This window comes from Pseudophryne corroboree, chromosome 4 (genome assembly GCF_028390025.1).
Source record: "Pseudophryne corroboree isolate aPseCor3 chromosome 4, aPseCor3.hap2, whole genome shotgun sequence".
In the NCBI taxonomy this organism is placed as follows: domain Eukaryota; kingdom Metazoa; phylum Chordata; class Amphibia; order Anura; family Myobatrachidae; genus Pseudophryne; species Pseudophryne corroboree.
The window spans coordinates 611,479,774-611,498,287 of NC_086447.1; positions in this window are offsets into that span (position 1 = coordinate 611,479,774).

The window sequence follows — 18,514 nt, forward strand, 5'->3', positions numbered from 1 at the left end:
GAGTTGGAGGAAGTGAGGAATGAAACCGATTCAAGATTAGCGGTTTCAACAGGGAAACATGGAATGTCCTGGGTATCTTTAAGAAGGGAGGCAACTGGAGTCTGTAAGCAACAGGATTGATGACTTGATCAATTTTAAAAGGACCGATGTAGCGAGGTGCAAACTTCATACTGGGAACTCTTAACCTCAAATTCTTCGTGGATAACCATACCCGATCACCCACCTTGAGAGCAGGAACTGCTCGACGCTTCTTATCCGCAAACTTCTTGTACCTGAACGATGCCTTGAGCAGAGCTGATCGTACGCTCTTCCAGATATTGGCAAACTGATGCAAGGTGATATCCACTGCGGGAACAGAAGTTGCTGGAAGCGGTTGGAACTCAGGGACTTTAGGGTGGAATCCAAAGTTGGTGAAGAATGGTGTTGAAGAAGATGAAGAATGATACTGGTTGTTATGACAGAACTCGGCCCAGGGAAGTAATTGAACCCAGTCATCTTGAGAGGAGGACACATAGATGCGGAGGAAGGACTCCAAGTCCTGATTCACCCTCTCAGTTTGACCATTGGTCTGAGGATGGTAAGCCGTGGAAAACTTTAGCTTGACTTGGAGGACTTGACATAAACTTCGCCAGAATTTGGCTGTGAATTGAACTCCTCGATCTGAGATAATTTCTTCTGGAAGACCGTGGAGTCGAAAGATCTCTTGTATGAACACTTGAGCCAACTTGGAAGCTGACGGAAGACTGGTGAGAGGAATGAAGTGTGCCATCTTGGTGAACCGGTCAACTACCACCCAGATGGTATTAAACTTGTTGCACATGGGCAAATCTGTAATAAAATCCATCGACAAATGGGTCCATGGTCGACGGGGAACAGATAGTGGAACCAGTTGCCCCGCAGGCGACTGGCGGGATACTTTATGTTGAGCACACTTTGGGCAAGATGCAATAAACTCCAAAATGTCCTTTTTCAGAGTTGGCCACCAATAGGACCTAGAGATAAACTCCAGGGTTTTTTGGATACCTGTATGTCCGGCAAAGCGGGAAGCATGGGCCCAATGCATGAGCTTCTTCCTTAGTGTCGGCTTCACAAAACTTTTCCCTGATGGGGGCGTAGAGTCCATCCCTACCGTGGAGAATGCCAACGGATTTATAATAGGATGCTTGTCTGAAGACTCTGACTCATTTTCTTGCTCCCATGAGCGGGAAAGGGCATCGGCCTTGCGATTCTGAGAGCCCGGACAGAACTGGAGTTTAAAGTCGAACCTGGAAAAGAAAAGTGCCCATCTGGCCTGACGAGGGTTGAGACATTGTGCGCCTTTCAGATATAGAAGGTTCTTGTGGTCTGTAAGGATGGTGATTGAATGAGAAGCTCCCTCCAACAGATATCTTCACTCCTCTAGAGCGAGCTTGATGGCTAGCAACTCCTGGTCGCCAATGGCATAGTTGCGCTCCGCTGGGGAGAACTTCCATGAGAAGAAACTGCAAGGATGTAAATGGCCATCTTTAGCCCTCTGAGATAACACCGCTCCTACTCCAACGGAGGAGGCATCCACCTCTAAGATGAAAGGAGAGTCGATGTCAGGCTGTTTCAGGACAGGCGCAGAGATGAACCTCTGTTTTAAAAGATGAAAAGCTTGCATGGCTTCTTCAGACCACTTGGACAGGTTAGCACCCTTCTTGGTGAAAGCAGTAATAGGCGCCACAATGGTGGAAAAGTCTCGTATAAACTTTCGGTAATAATTGGCGAACCCTAAGAACCTCTGGACCCCTTTGAGGGTTAAGGGTACCGGCCAATTCTGGATTGCTTGTAGTTTCTCAGGATCCATCTCTAGTCCGGAACCGGACACAATGTACCCTAGAAACGGAATGGACTTGACTTCAAAGACGCATTTCTCTAATTTGCAATAGAGATGATTGACACGGAGACGGGACAGAACCTCCTTTACCCAAAAACGATGTTCCTCTAAATTGTTGGCAAAAATGAGGATATCATCTAGATAGACCACGACATGACGGTATAGAATGTCTCTGAAGATCTCATTGACGAAATGCTGGAAGACAGCTGGAGCATTGCTCAATCCGAAGGGCATGACGAGGTACTCATAATGTCCGTCACGGGTGTTAAATGCGGTCTTCCACTCGTCACCCTCACGGATCCGGATGAGATTGTATGCACCTCTCAAGTCCAGCTTTGTAAAGATGGTAGCTCTGCTAACTCTGTCAAAGAGCTCAGTAATCAGGGGTAAAGGATAGCGGTTCTTGATGGTAATGTCGTTCAAACCTCTGTAGTCGATGCACGGCCGCAGACCACCATCCTTCTTTTTTACAAAAAAGAAGCCTGCGCCGGCTGGAGAAGAAGAAGGTCGAATGAACCCCTTTGCTAGGTTCTCTTTAATGTATTCCTCCATAGAATGCGTCTCGGGCAGAGACAACGGATAAGTTCGGCCTCGAGGTGGAACCTTCCCTGGAACGAGATCAATCGGGCAGTCCCATTCTCTATGAGGAGGAAGGATATCAGCAGAAGCTTTACTGAACACATCCGTGAAATCTTGATATGGAGGAGGTGGAACATCAGACGACCTGGGGGAGGAAGAACAGACAGGCAACACTTTAAACAAACATGTCTCAGCACAGGAGGAACCCCATGCCAGGATTTGCGTAGTCGTCCAATCAATTGTAGGATTGTGAAGACGGAGCCATGGAAGGCCCAGGACCACAGGATGTGTGGCTCTTGGAATCACTAAAAGTGAAATAAGTTCGGAATGAAGAACTCCCACTCTCAGACGAACTGGTAGAGTCCTTAGAGCAATAACTGTATCAAAAATTTTACTGCCATCCACGGCAGTTAAGGAAAAGGAGGAAGGAAGTCTCTCGGTGGGTAGGGACCACCGTTTAACATAGGCTTCGGTAATAAAGTTCCCAGCTGCTCCGGAATCCAGGAGGGCAATGACGTTCTGATAACGTTGAGCAACTTGAAGCGAGACTGGGAGATTACAATCTTGAGGAGATGGAGAGGAGATCATTACTCCTAGCCGGCCCTCTCCTTGGCGAGCTAGGGTCTGGAGTCCCGGACGTTTGGGACAGGCATTAATGGTGTGAGACGGAGCTGCACAATAAAGACAGAGAGACTCGGAGAGACGTCTTCGGCGCTCAGCAGGAGTTAAACGGGAACGACCAATTTGCATGAGCTCATCTTTAGATGGTGACAGTTGGCGAGGAGGAGGAGCAGAAGATTTTGGAGCAGATGATCTTCCACGCTCAGTTGCTCTCTCTCTGAACCGTAAGTCAACTTTCGTACAAAGTGAGATTAGCTCATCTAACTTGGAGGGTAAGTCTCTGGTAGCTAACTCATCTTTAATACGCTCGGATAAACCATGCCAGAATGCAGCATACAGTGCCTCGTCGTTCCATGCCAGTTCGGATGCCAGGATCTGGAACTGTATAAGATATTGTCCTACAGTACGTGATCCCTGGCGTAAACGGAGAATCTCAGACGAAGCTGAAGTTACCCGGCCTGGCTCGTCGAATATGCGCCTGAATGTTGACACGAATGCAGTGTAAGAAGATAGCAGGGTGTCGGACCTCTCCCATAACGGTGATGCCCAGTCAAGGGCTGAGCCACTGAGAAGAGAGATGATGTAGGCAATTTTTGTACGGTCACTGGGAAAATTGCCAGGTTGTAGCTCAAACTGAATCTCACACTGGTTGAGAAATCCCCTGCAGAATCTTGGAGATCCGTCAAATTTTGCTGGCGTTGGAAGATGAAGACGTGGAGCAGAAACGGGTAAGGTGGGTGGGGTTATAGTTGGAGTCACTGTGGTTGACGCACCGGACGCGTCTGATCCACGGAGGGTTGTCTGAATCCCATCCAGCCGAGTAGAGAGATCCTGGAGACAGTGGATGATGTGGCCCTGTGCAGCCTCCTGATGTTCAAGTCGGGCTGCCAGTTCTTGCATTGGCCTAGCCGCTTGATCCTGGTCTCCGGCTGGATTCATTAGGTCAGTGCTTACTGTCACAACTGAGGGCCTGAGCTGACGGGAGGCAGCCTCAGTTGTAGGGGCTGAGGTGTAATGGAACCTGGCAGGTTGTATCAGACCCCTAGACATATAGAAGAATTGCCCGAAGGCGTGACCACGACAACCAGGAATAAAAGTCAATGATGTTTATTTATGACAAACTCCATGCATCACAGTAGCAGTAAAGAAACATAAAAATCAGCAGAGAAATAATAATACAGTTCCTGGGTACTACAGGGTGGCAGGGGCCACAGAGCTCTGGTGGTATGAGACAATTCTTATTATCTGCAAGTTGGACAGTCCTTACCAGGCTCAACTGTAGCAATTCAGAAAGACCAGGGTTGTACCAGCTGGTGTTCCAGGGAAAGCTGGACTGCTGAAGATAAAATGCTGCTGTGGGTACTGGTTAGAACCAGACAGGTGTTGGCACAGAGTGGATACTGGCTGGAACCAGTTAAATAATAAATGAGGCTTGAGAGCGATGCAATATGGATGAAATGTAGAATTTGAGAACGGAGAAATAATAATACCGGTGGAGAGAGGTAAACTGCAGAAAGGACACCGGCCCTTTAAGAGAAGCTGTACACTGCTGGAAGCTGGGCTGGAAGCAGGTGATTGTTGTAGCTGGAAACAGGTGAGTCCAGAATGGATCGGAGAGCCAGGCTACACCGCAGATGGAATGCTGTATAGCAGAAGTCTGGAGACAGGAGCTGGAACCTGGAAGACAATCACAGGAGAGAGACAAACTGGAACTAGGTTTGACAACCAAAGCACTGACGCCTTCCTTGCTCAGGCACAACCTATTTATACCTGCAGCAAGGAAGGCATTGGCTAGGCATGATCAGCTGACAGAATCCAAGATGGCTGCGCCCATGCAGACACTTGGAGGGAAGTTTGGATTGCAATCCATGTGGTCTGGAAAACAGCAATGGCGGCGCCGGCCACCAGAGACAGGAGACGCCAGGCTGACAGATGCACATCCGACCACGCGGACACAGCGGAGGCCGCGGCTGGCGTAATCGCCACTCTGAATGCAGAAGCTCAGGGACGGCGGCGGAGGCCGCGGGAGACGCCATGCCAGATGTATAAGGCGTTACTGTGACTGCGTCCAGAGAGACAGGAGAGGATGCGGGAATGTGCACATCAGGATGACAGATGGGATCCGGTCCTGGAGCGCTGAGCCAGCCTTAGGAGGCATCTGATAGGTAAGAAATGGCGTGCAGATACCCGGATCGTGACACTCATACACTCAGAACCGTCCTTTACATTCTCTATATTTGATGTCCATCCTATATGTCTCTTCCAATTTGTTCTCTTTCGAGTAGTTGTCATTTACCATCCTCCTGGCACTCCCTCCAAATTCCCCTGGCTTCTTCACTTTCTCCCAGATCTTCCCTTCCATTATCTTAGATGACTATAACATCCACATTGAAATCGCAGCAGAATTCTGGGCCTCTAAACTCCTTACCCTCACATCATAATTTGTTCTCTCCCACTGGACATCCGCACCTTCCCATGTAAGTGGGCACTCATTTTATCTGGTCTTCACTCACCATTGTGATATTTCTGATGACTACAATTCCCCATTCTTCCCTCAGACCATCACCTGCTCTCTTTTAACTTATCCCTCTCTGCTTCTCCACCTCTGCCTTCTATGGCTACTATCACGTAGCATAACATTTAGGCCCTCGACACTATTTCCTTCTCCTCCCTGTTCAACTCATTTCTCTCTCCTACCCTGAACTAGCCAATTCCCTATATAATGCCTCCCTAACTTCTGCTATAGACTCTATTTACCCTCACATATCAGCATCTAAACCCTGGCATTCCAAATTCATCAGATATCTGCAAAAGTGTTCGTGAACCACTAAGCGACAGTGGAAGAAATCACCCTCTGAGGCAGACTTCTTCCATTTCAAATTTCTGCACTCATCCTACAAGGCTGCACTTTACATCTCTAAACAGTCATATTTCTAAAAAACTCATCTCCTTCCAGTCCTCAAACCCTTGGCGTCTCTTTGCTACTTTCAACTCCCTCCTCTGCCCACCCCTACCTTATCTCTTTTCCTCACTCTCTGCCCTTGATTGCTATCTACTTCAAATCTAAAATTTACTCAATACATCAGGATATCACATCCCCCTGAGCACCTACCCCCTCCTTTCCCACATCACCGCTCCCCATCAATCTTATCAACTCTGACTACTTTTTCCCCTGTATCTGGAAATGAAGTCATGGCCCTCAACCAGTCCTCGTATCCCTTCCACTTACCCAATTGATCCTATTCCCTCCTACCCCCTCTGCTACCGCACTGCCCCCTCTGCCTTCAAGCATGCCCTTGTTTCCCCAATTCTTAAAATACCTATTCTTGATCCAAACACTATCCTCCCTTTTGCCTCCAAACTCCTTGAACGTATTGTCTACAATTGCCTTACTACCTTTCTTTCTTTCCTCCCACTCCCTGCTTAAATCCATTTCAGTCTGACCTCCATCCTTGCCACTCCACTGAAACTGCCCTCATGAAAGTTAGCAATGACCTCCTTGCTGCCAAATCCTTGACCTCCTTGTTGCTTTTGATACTGCTACCCACCCTCTACTCCGGCAAATCCTTTACATACTTGGCCTGCATGATACTGCTCTTTCTTGGCTGTCCCACCTTTCTGAGCATTCCGTCTCTGTCTCATCTCATGACTCAAACCCCCACACACACACACACAACAACACTTGCACCAACAGGAGGTGTTCCACAAGGTTATGTTCTTGGACCTTTCCTATTTTTCCTCTATACATCCTCTTTAGGTGAGCTCATTAGCTTTTTTTACCTCCTCGTCCTGGATGTCCCAACACTTTCTTAAACATAACATGTGTAAGACTGAGCTGAACATCTTCCCACCCTCTGCATAACCTAACCTCTCACAATTATCTATTGTTGACACAAGTATCTCCTCTAGCTCCCAAGTGTGCTGTCTTGGAGTTATTATTGACTCTTCCCTCTCCTTCAAACCACAAATTCAGTACCTTTCTCTTACATCCTAGGGGATACTGGGAATCCATTTAGTACCATGGAGTATAGACGAGTCCCCTAGGAGCCTTGGGCACTTTAAGAATTTGATAGTGTATGCTGGCTCCTCCCTCTATGCCCTTTCTACCAGACTCAGTTTAGAAAATGTACCCGGAGGAGCCGGTCACGTCTCTGAAAGCTCCTGAACTGCCCAACCTCTTGAAGGGTTAATGGTCCCGTTCCCCGCTGACAGGACACTAGCACCTGAAGGAACTCTTCGCAAGCCCCACCATGGCGAGCGTACATTCCTGCAGCATGCCGCCACCCCTAACAGAGCCAGAAGAAAGAAGAGTGGTGAGTACTAAGCCGGCGTGCTAGTTAGCGGGTCACTGGCCATTATGGCGGCATGAGGGTATGGAGATGCATGGCTTCTACATGGGGCAGCTGGGTCTCCAGTCTCAGTACACAGTGCAGACGCACAGCTTCTGAGGGGGCGAACTGAGTCTAAGTACACTATATGTGTACACAGTACCCAGACTGGCATTACAGACTTAAAAAGGGACTGACTCCATTTTAGGCACAAATTACCTCAGCCAGTATAAAAAAAAGTGGGAAGACCGCGCACTATTGAAGGGGCGGGGCTTCACTATGAGGGGATCCAGAAGCTCAGCAGCGCCATTTTCCCTCTGCAGCGGACACAGATGCTGACTGACAGGGATGCGCAGCTCCTCCGTAGAGACTCCAGATTACCTCAGCAGTACCAGGAGGTCATATCAGAGGGGGGAGCGATTATTAGTATAATGAGTCCCTAATCTAGGTAGTTAGTGTGCGATCCGGCTAAGCTTGGCATTAGCGGTAAGGGCGCCATGTGCTTGCCCAATACTATCTCTGTGTCTCCCTGGAAGGGCTCTTTGTGGGTTAATTGAGCAATTTAACCTTTCCCTCTCTGTGCGTGCGTGTGCGCGCTGTCACTATACAGTATGTCAGACAAAGAGTGTGTTTCATGTAAGGCACAGTGTTCCTATTCTCCAGGGGGTTCACTACTGTGTACTCAGTGTAGTGTACCTTCTCAGGCTAGCGTGGTAGAGCCAGCATGGCTGGACTCCACTAAGGGAATGATTTCCAATATTTTTACTAAATTGTCCCGCAATGAGAAATAGACGCAATACTTAAGACAATCGACTGAGTTTATGAAAAGAGACTCAGTACCCAAACCAGCATCTCCGTCCCCTGCCAATTGTCCGCAAAAACGTATTTTGGCCCATATCCTGCAGTCTGACTCTGATGATGAAGGAGGGGGAGGTGGACTTTAGAGGTGAGGGGAGGGTACTCTGTCGCAGGGAATAGAGGCTCCCATACAGGTTATCAGACAAGTTCTGCATATCCCTGATAAGGTGACAGAGGAGAGTGAGGAATCTTATTTTAATATAAAAAATAAATCCTCAGCCACTTTTCCTGTGCCAAAGTAACTAAATGCCCTGTTTGAAGAACCATGGCTTAATCCTGATAGCAACCTTTTAGGTATTTGAAATTTCCTATCATCTTTTCCTTTTCCTCCTGAGGATAGGAAAAATGGGAAAATCCACCGATAGTGGATACATAAGTATCCAGGCTGTCACGAAAAATTGTATTGCCTGTCCTGGGTGCAGCCTCCCTGAAAGACACAGCTGATCATAGAATTGAGACCACTCTCAAATCCTTGTGTACAGCTGCTGGGGTGGTCCAGATACCCACTATAGCATGTGGGTGGATTACTAAAGCCATTTCCAAATGGTCGGGTAACCTTATTTAGGGGTTAGATACCATGTCTCAAGGGGAGATTATTTTACTCCTGCAACATATACAGGACTCTGCAAACTTTATGGTGGAAGCCATAAAAGAAATAGGCTTGCTTAATCCACGTACCACTGCTATGGCAGTGTCAGCACACAGGGGCTTATGGCTACGTCAGTGGACTGGTGACGTGGACTCTAGGAAAAGAGTGGAAGGCCTACCCTTCACAGGAGTGGCCTTATTTGGAGATGAACTAGACAAATGGATCTCCAAAGCTACTGCGGGTAAGTAAACATGCAGCTCCCCCAGCCAGGAAGGCTTACTCAGGTTCCAATTTACAGTCCTTTCGGACGGCCAATTTTAAGGGCAAAACCAGAGGTTCTTCTACAGCCACCAGAGGCGCTAGAGGTAAACCACGCAAACCACCAACTGCCGATTCATAGAAACAGAGCTCAGGCTCTGCTTCCTCAAAACCTTCAGCATGACGGTGGACCACGATGCCTGGAAGACTAGCAGGTGGGAGCCCGACTAAAATTCTTCAGTCACATCTGGGCAAATTCGCGTGAGGATCCCTAGGTCATAGATCTTATTTTCCAGGGCTACAGACTGGAGTTCCAGGAGCTTCCACCTCACAGAGACTTCAAATCAGGCTTACCAGTTTCACAAAAGGCAAGTAGAGTTTAGACGGAAACATTGGGTTGATCAAAGCGAAGCATAGGGTGGGCAGTATTAAGAATGGTGGTGGTTGTAAGATTCAGATTAATTTCTAATAATTATTTGAAATACCAGCGCTAATATATGTTGCGGACGCAAGGCGCATCTTATTACCATATACGATAAAAGTGCGCTGTACGTCGCAAACACTACATCCCTTAAGAGAGAACAAGTACACGCACACATTTATGAGTTTCAAAGCTCATTGATGTATATATTTGATATTAAAAGGATATGTATACAATATATCACATGTACAGTATATATATATATATATATATATATATACTAGGTGATTCATCGCGCCCTACGGGCTCTCTTCGCACCGTCATTTGGGGCTACACCCCGTTAACCCCTGCACACCTTTGGACATACGCAGGCCGGTAGATAATAGAATCAGAAACACAGGGCAGTATAGAGGGCATACAGAAATGGTGTCCGGTTGAGAAAAGATAGAGAGGCGTAGGGGGGGAGAAAGGGAATGTACAGAAACGCGGTGCGATCGGTAAAGGATAAGGAGAGTCAGGGTGGTAGAGAGAGGATAAAGAGTGGGAAGGTGTTAGAAAGAAAATACCATTGCAAGAGGCTACGACCCGTTAACCCCTGAACGGGCTTCAGCTGTGCTATAATTGTTATTATATGGAGTTTTACCTGCAAAAAAGTTTATGCTATTGGGTAAATACTGCAAGGGGGAAGGGCGTGCGATCGTCAAGGGGGCGTAGCCAGAGCTGGATTAAGGCTTTGGGGGGCCCGGGGCATTTAAGACTGGGGGGCACTCATTCAGATGTGGATGGAGTAGCTATCGCTGCTGCTTACATAAAAGCAGCAGCGATAGCATCATGCCTCCAGCTGCATTACTGATATGAACTATGTCCAAGGATGGGGATTTAGTTGGTCACAATACCGACGGCTACATCCCAAACCCCCTAAATCCCGACAAGCATTGGCTGGCTGCGTGACCCAAGGGGTTGCGCAAGCCGCCTGCCACAATACCTACCAAGAGGCCAGGAAATATCCGTCCTCTGACAGAGAGGCCTACTGTGTCCCCGGAGACATGCCTCTGTTTGGAGAAATGGAGGCCGTCGCTGCCCCCAAACGGCATCAGACTGTCAATCACTGACAGTCTGATGTCGTCTTATGTCTGGCGCCACAGACCCGTACTGCGCACATGCAGTACGGGTCTGGTCCATGCACAAAGTACTGAACATTGGTACTTTGCTGCATGAACTGCTACTCATCCACATCTCAATAAGAACCATAGTGTGCAAGCCTTCTGTGTGTACATAAACAGGGAGCATGGACACACATCACGCAAAAAATTCACTTCACATGCCCCCAGCATCATGCACACAGCAGGTGGGAGCGTTCCCTCCGTACCTTTTCTCCATCCCACAGGTGGGACAGTACCCGAAAACAAGACGGTCCCACCAAAACGTGATGGTTGGCAGGAAATGCATGCATTCATACTCATACACACACACACACACACACACACACACAATATATATATATATCTATCACACACACACGTATATATATATATATATATATATATATACGGGCAAAAAAGACTGCGGCACTCAGAGGCTTGATGCAAAAATTATGATGTATTAAAAATAACACCTAAACTCCAACGTTTCGGGGTTGGCACACCCCTTTGTCAAGGATGCTGCTCATCCTTGACAAAGGGGTGTGCCAACCCCGAAACGTTGGAGTTTAGGTGTTATTTTTAATACATCATAATTTTTGCATCAAGCCTCTTATGTCATGAATCTGCATTCTCCATCGCATCACTACTGTGGAACTACAGGTTCCAGCAGTTCATTTCTGTTCCAGTTCTAGTTTTCAGTCTACTGCAGCCTGGAGTACACAGTGCTTCAGCTAACTCACAGCTGATCTGAACACCTAATCCAGCGGGGTGTGCTCTCACAGAGATGCACACCCAATCACCACAGACCAAGGGGTATAAACTCCAGCTCCTGGCTCAGTCTCATCGCCCTGGACAACACGTCACATCCTGTGAACAGGCGGCTCCTGTATGGATGGTGATATTATACAACTTTCCTGCCTGAACGACCGGCTTGCCTGGTCTGGGGCAGGGGCCTTTTGGGGTCTTCCCCTTGCGGGGAGCCCCTGGCTTTGAGTGGTGATCGCACACCGGTGCACACTTCTGCATTAGTACCTTGGGTACATCTTCCCTGATTGGAAATGTCTGGCGTAAAGAATACTATTCGTTTGGAGTTGGAAAAGGATTCATCGCAGAATGATCTGAAATTTGTCTTCCATGAGATACTGGAGAAGCTAGGGAAAGTGACTCTGAGTGACCTTTATTGTATTCAAGACTTCCCTAAACAAGGTATTTATGACGTGACATTTCATTCAAATGGCTTCTGCCTCAATGTGTATGAGGTTTTGAGGGGCAAGGAACATGAGCCTGCAATGAGGTTGGTGAGAATGAAACCTCTTTTTGCCCTTGAAGAAATTTCAATTACTGTTCATGTTTATAACCCATACACAGAGGTGAGCTTGTTAAAAGCCTTCCTACTGCAATCCTGTTCTAATGTGCGGGGTGGAGTAAAACAAAAAAATGCCCTGGGTATTTTCAATGGCAAAATACGGTTCTGGGTGAGACTAAAACCTGACCCAGATAATGTGGGTGGTACTAAGCATCCCCCTGCTAGTTTCTGCATTGGTGGTAATAGGGGATTCTTGTACTATTTTGGAGAGCCAAGCTTCTGCAGACTGTGCTTTATGTATGGACACACTAAGGAGGAATGTTCCACAGGCAAAGTTTGTAGGAATTGCAAGCAAAAAGATCATGAGGCTGGCAATTGCCCAATGGCAAAAAGCTGTGATATCTGTGGAGAGGTAGGACACAGTGTCCGAAACTGTCCTGCTGCTAAAGTCAGTATGCGAAGGCAAACGTTTAAAGAGCTTGATGCTGAGATGAGAGCAAAAAACTTTGCAGATCGTGGGGTTAATATACAACAGTCTGTGCCTGGTGGGAATTCCACTAGTGAAGAGCAGGCTAGGTCTGGACCCAGTGCTGATAACGAGGAACAGCTTGTTCGGTCTGATGAGCCTGCATGTGTGGCTGCAGATGAGGGACAGCAAGAGGAGTTTGCTGATGTAATGGAGGATGTGGTGGAAGCATCAAGTGACTGTGTGGAGAGTCCAGCTCTTAGTCTGGTAATAGATGACTGTCAGAGTCCTGTACCATCGGTGGACTCTACTAGAGTGGAGGAGTTCAGCAGTGGGCCTGAGGAGTCTGGCTCAGTGGCTAGGAAAGCTGAACGACAGGTGCGCAGAGCTAAGAAGCCACGGATGGAGAATACAACAGGACATAATACTGAAGGTATAGAAGATGTGTCCTCTGCTGAGGAGAATGGCGATAGATCACAAGAGGCATCGGCTTATTTTTTAGATGGGGGAAATGTTATCCCAAATGTAAAGAAGTGTGCCTCTTACAAGGGGCCGCAAGGTATAGGGTGAGGAGGACTGCAAAGCTGTTGAGGAAGAACTGCTTTAGATCTCAGCTAAAGAGATGGTGGTCAAAAATAGCTATTTTTTGTGCTGTACCTTGGGCTGCTTAATTAGTTCCCTGATGTTTTTTAGGGTGAACTTTTGTTTACGTGCTGTGATGCTAACAGTGCATAGTGGATGTCTAATGTTTTTGTTTTACAAAGTTTATTATTATTTTTTTTGTTGTCTGTTTGTTTTATTTTGTTTCAAATGTTTAATTTAAAAATATTCTCGCTGAATGTGAGATTAATCACAAGTAAAGCCAGAAGATCGGCAGTATTAGAATATGTGGCAGCAAGAAATGCTGATATTATTTGTTTGCAGGAATGTGGATTGTCTCATATACCGGGAAAAGAGGAATGGGGCTATGGGGAGGCTATATGGTCTGGTTCTAGCTGTAACAGGAATGCAGGGGTGGGTATTTTGTTTAAAAATAAAGAAATTAATATAGAAAGTTATTTGGTGATAGAAGAGGGGAGAGCTATCTCTGTAAGTGCTAAATATAGAGGCTGGAGATTTAGGGTGTTTTGTGTTTATGCTCCAGCAGAGAAGAAAGAGAGGAAATGTTTTTTTGAAAAATTAAAGTTTTTTTTGTCTGGAAGAATTCCTACATTGCTTGTAGGTGATATGAATTGTATTCTAGAGAAGGAAGGTAGGAGTGGGAGAGGAGAGGTAGTTGTTGATATTACTGGGAAAATCCTGAAGGATATTATTCTGGATTTTGGTTTTGTTGATATTGCAGAGACAAGTATGGGTAAGCCTGTCCCAAATACCTTTTTTGCGGACAGAGGAGGGGTAATGTCTCGTATAGACTATTTACTTTGTTCTAAAGATGTGATGTTTGGAGAGTTTGTACAGGAGAAAGTGCCTTTTACAGATCATGATTCTTTATGTTGCAATGTTTGTTGTGAGTCTAGTACAATATATGGGAAAGGATTGTGGAGACTAAATGTTAAGCTTTTAGAAGATGAGGTGTTATTCAAAGATTTCTGTAAGAAATATAGTTTCTGGCAAAGTAGGAAAAATGAGTTTGTCAATATATTGGAATGGTGGGACTGGGTTAAGGAAAGGGTTAAGAAGTTCTATCAGAGAGCAGGATATAGGAAAGCTGTGAGAGAGAGGAATAAGTATCAGCTGTGGAATAGCAGGCTTAGTTTTCTTTATAAATTAAGAGAGGAAGGTGTGGATGTGAATGATGATATTATTAAAGCAAGATCTGAGGTTAGTAAATGTTTGAATAATAGAGGTAAAGAAATTATTTTTAGGTCTAGGGTGGAGGTATTAGAGGAAAATGAAAGATGTACAAGGTTTTTTTTCAAAAAAAGCTTGAAAAATAAGCATGTGATAAAGTATGTGTTAGATAAAGATGGAGAGGAAGTGAGTGGTGAAAGAATGATGGATGTGATTACAGAATTTTATGAAAAGTTGTATGATAGGAAGGAAGTAGATAGTGATATGGAAGAAGAAGTATTGTGTGGTTTGTCTGAGAGAGTGTATGAGGGAAATTTGCCGGTTTTGATGGATAAGGTAACAGGTGATGAAGTGAAAAGAGCTGTGGATAGTGCTAAAAGGAATAAAACTCCAGGTATGGATGGGTTGCCGATTGAGTTTTATAGTTGTTTTTGGGATGTCATAGGGAAGGATGTGTGTGATTTGTGTGCTTTTATGTTTGGAAATGCAAGATTATGTGATAGTATGAAAGAAGGTATTGTGGTGTTAGTGCATAAAAAAGGTGATAGGGGCTTGTTAGAAAATTGGAGACCTATTACGCTTTTAAATTCAGATTATAAAATTCTGGCAAAAATATTGGCAAATAGGATGCGGGATGTGGTGGATCAGGTGGTGGGTGATGATCAAGTGTGTGGTGTGCCTGGTAGAAGGATAACAGATAATTTGATTTTGCTGAGAGATGTGTTGGGTGACTGCAGAGAAAGGAAGAGAGTATGTATGTTATTGGCTTTAGATTTTGAAAAAGCGTATGACCGCGTGTCTCACAATTTTATGTTTAAAGTATTGGTACGTATGGGGTTCCCGGTGGAATTTGTAAGATGTGTGAGAGGGTTATATGATTCTGTTGTGAGTAAGTTTTTGGTAAATGGGAATATAAGTAAGAATGTAGTGATTAGGTCAGGAGTACGACAAGGATGTCCATTGTCAGCTATTTTGTTTATTTGTGTTATTGAACCATTATTGCAGATGATTAGGAGAGATAAAGTTGTAGGGGGGGTGTTGGTACCAGGTAGTGGAGGTAGGATGGTGAAAGTATTGGGGTATATGGATGATGTTGCGATTGTGAGTAAGAGTGTTGCAGAATTGAGAAGAGTTAAATTACTGGTTAGTTTCTTTTGCAGTGCTTCTGCATTTAAAGTTAATTGGTGTAAAACAAAATTGAAGTGCTTTGGGGATGAAAGTTGCAGTGTGGAAGGGATTATGAGCGTGAGTGAAGGGATTAAAATATTAGGTGTGGTGTTTGAGGATGATTTGAAAGGGAGAGTGAGTTGGGAAGAATGTAGTAAGAGGGTACAGAAGAAGGTGGATTTTTGGAAGATGAGACAGCTGTTTCGGTGCTCAGAGGCACCTTCCTCATGGACACTGTCCATGAGGAAGGTGCCTCTGAGCACCGAAACAGCTGTCGACCTACCTGTTTGTTGCTGGAGGCTTGCACTACTTACCACGTTGAAATGGTGATATGATATTATGCAGTTTTTTGACACCCCATGTGCTTCTACTAATGTTTCTTGCCTCTGGTGCTTTTAAGATCTTATTTTTTTATAAAGATTTTATTATGCAGTAATTTGGAGGTGCTGGTTTCTTTTCTTCTGGGACTATATATATATATATATATATATATATATTATACACAAAAGCATACATACAGTCTCACACGTATACACATGCATGTATACTGTTACACACTGACAGTTACACACTTATACACATACATTCACACAGACATATATTCACAAACATAGTCACACACTTATACATATATATACATTTGTCACACACAGTCAGAAACATAAACACCCTACCACAAACAATCACACATTTATACACATATTATTATACAAATACTGTAGTGTGCTCCTCTCCTCCCTAGTCTTACCTCACTATCACACACACTGACTGGGTGGGCCGTGGGCGGTGGCACGTCTGTAGCTGCTCCTACTGCCTTCTCTCCTCCCTCCTCTCACATGCTGCCTGCAGTGAAACTGAAAGCAGTGCCGTGTAGCCCCGCCCCCCGGCTTGGATTCCACCCCTCTGCCCTCTCCCTCTACTCTCTTTGGAATTTATGCAGCTTGCCGTGCACTTTGCACTGCAGCTGCACACTGAACTGTGGGGCCCCTAGCAGCAGGGGGGCCCAGGGTAATGTACCCCCTGTGACCCCCCCTTAATCCGGCTCTGGGCGTAGCCCTTTGTGGGGGCGTAAAGAGTGGCCGCAGGGCACAATTATTAACATAGTGTAGTATATACTGCTAGTGTATGCAGCGCAGCTGATACACACAGTGGCCACAGGTATCAGAGCCGCGTATACACACAATGGACACAGGTAGCTGAGCTGCTAATACACATAATGGCCACAGGTAACGGAGCCACGTATCCACACAGTGGCCAGAGGTAGCATGGCAGCTTATACACACAATACCCACAGGTAGCAGAGCCGCTTATACACACAGTGCCTACAGGTAGCAGCACAGCTTATACACACAGTGGACACAGGTATCAGAGCCACGTATCCACACAGTGGCCAGAGGTAGCAGGGCAGCTTATACACACAATACCCACAGATAGCAGAGCCGCTTATACACACAGTGCCCACAGGTAGCAGAGCCGCTTATACACACAGTGCCCACAGGTAGCAGAGCCGCTGATACACACAGTTCCCACAGGTAGCAGAGACGTTGATACACAACGTGCCCACAGGCAGCAAAGCAGTTTATACACACAATGACCACAGGTAGCAGTGTTGCTTATACACACAATGGACCCCGGTAGCAGTGCCACTTCTACACACAATTCCCATTGGTAACAGAGGCACTTATACACACAGTGGCCACAGGTAGCTGAGCCGCTTATACACACAATGGCCACAGGAAGCAGCACCACTTATACAAACAATGGCCACTTTTAGCAGCACCGCTTATAGACACGACACAATGGCCACTGGTAGCAGTGTCACTTATACACACAATGGCCACAGGTAGCAGCACCACTTATACACACAATGGCCACAGGTAGCAGTGGCGCTTATACACACAATTGTTATGATTCTAATACTCAGGTCTGGAGTGATCTTATATGAAGGGACCTGAATACCAGAACGTAATGCTGGGAAAGGGGAAAGGAATGGGAATAGCCCCTGGCACCCTATCTCCGTTGTCTTGCCCGTGCTGTCAGAACACTCTTGCGAGACTATGGTTGCTTGGGCCCATGGCAGCCGCGTTTGAAGGGCGGATTACGTCTGCCCAACTCCGATGCCTCCTCAGGTCTTAATGAGAGACAAAGAGTGAACCGAGACAGGGTGATAACAAGGGGCCCTCTAACTAAACAACAAGGCCAGGGGCTACTAACAAACCTAAAACTAAAGTATGCGCGGATTACCGCCAGGGAAAAGAACAACAAAATACTCCACTTGTCCACTCTCCTACACGGCACCGCCAAGTTCCGGAGAGGACTGTGGAAGCGGATACCTCCGCAAATGCTCCAAAACCAGTAAAACAATATAAAGCGGCCTAGGCCGCAGCACGCGGCAGAGCCGCCACTCACGAAACCCAACGAGATCCTCTATAGACTGTCACAGGAAAATGTGGACCAGGAGAACTCCTTGGGATGAGATGACGAACACCAAGACTCAGGAACTCAGAGGACTGTAATGACTGGGCACAGCAGACCAGGAACAGACGTTCACCAAACATGAGCAGCATGCAGGAATCTATCACCGGCGTCTGTGTGAGGCACTGAGAAGGCATTTAGCAGGGAATCCTCCAATCAGAGTCCAGAGCCTGATTACAATGAATGTCGTGCAGCTGCCCTGCTGCACGACCAAAAAATGTGTGCATAGTTAATTAATCAACCCTGCAACAAGGAACGCGGTCCGCCCGTGGCGTCCCCGTTGCTAGGGTCCCGGCGACTCGGTGCGCCCGGCGTCCTAGCGTTGCTAGGGAGCTGGCGGCTCAGCGCGCACGGCGTCCTAGCGTTGCTAGGGACCCGGCGGCTCAGCGCGCTCGGCGTCCCTAGTTGCTAGGCGCCGGGCCGGGAGGAAGTCCCGGACCGCGGCGCCTAACAACAATGGCCACAGGTAGCAGTGTCACTTATACACACAATGGCCACTGGTACCAGAGCCACGTATACACACAGTGGCCACAGGGAGCTGTGCCACTTATACACAATGGCCATAGGTAGCAGTGTCGCTTAGACACATAATGGCCACAGTATTACTTTTTTTTATTAATCCAATGTCCATTGGTAGCAACTATACTCACAGAAT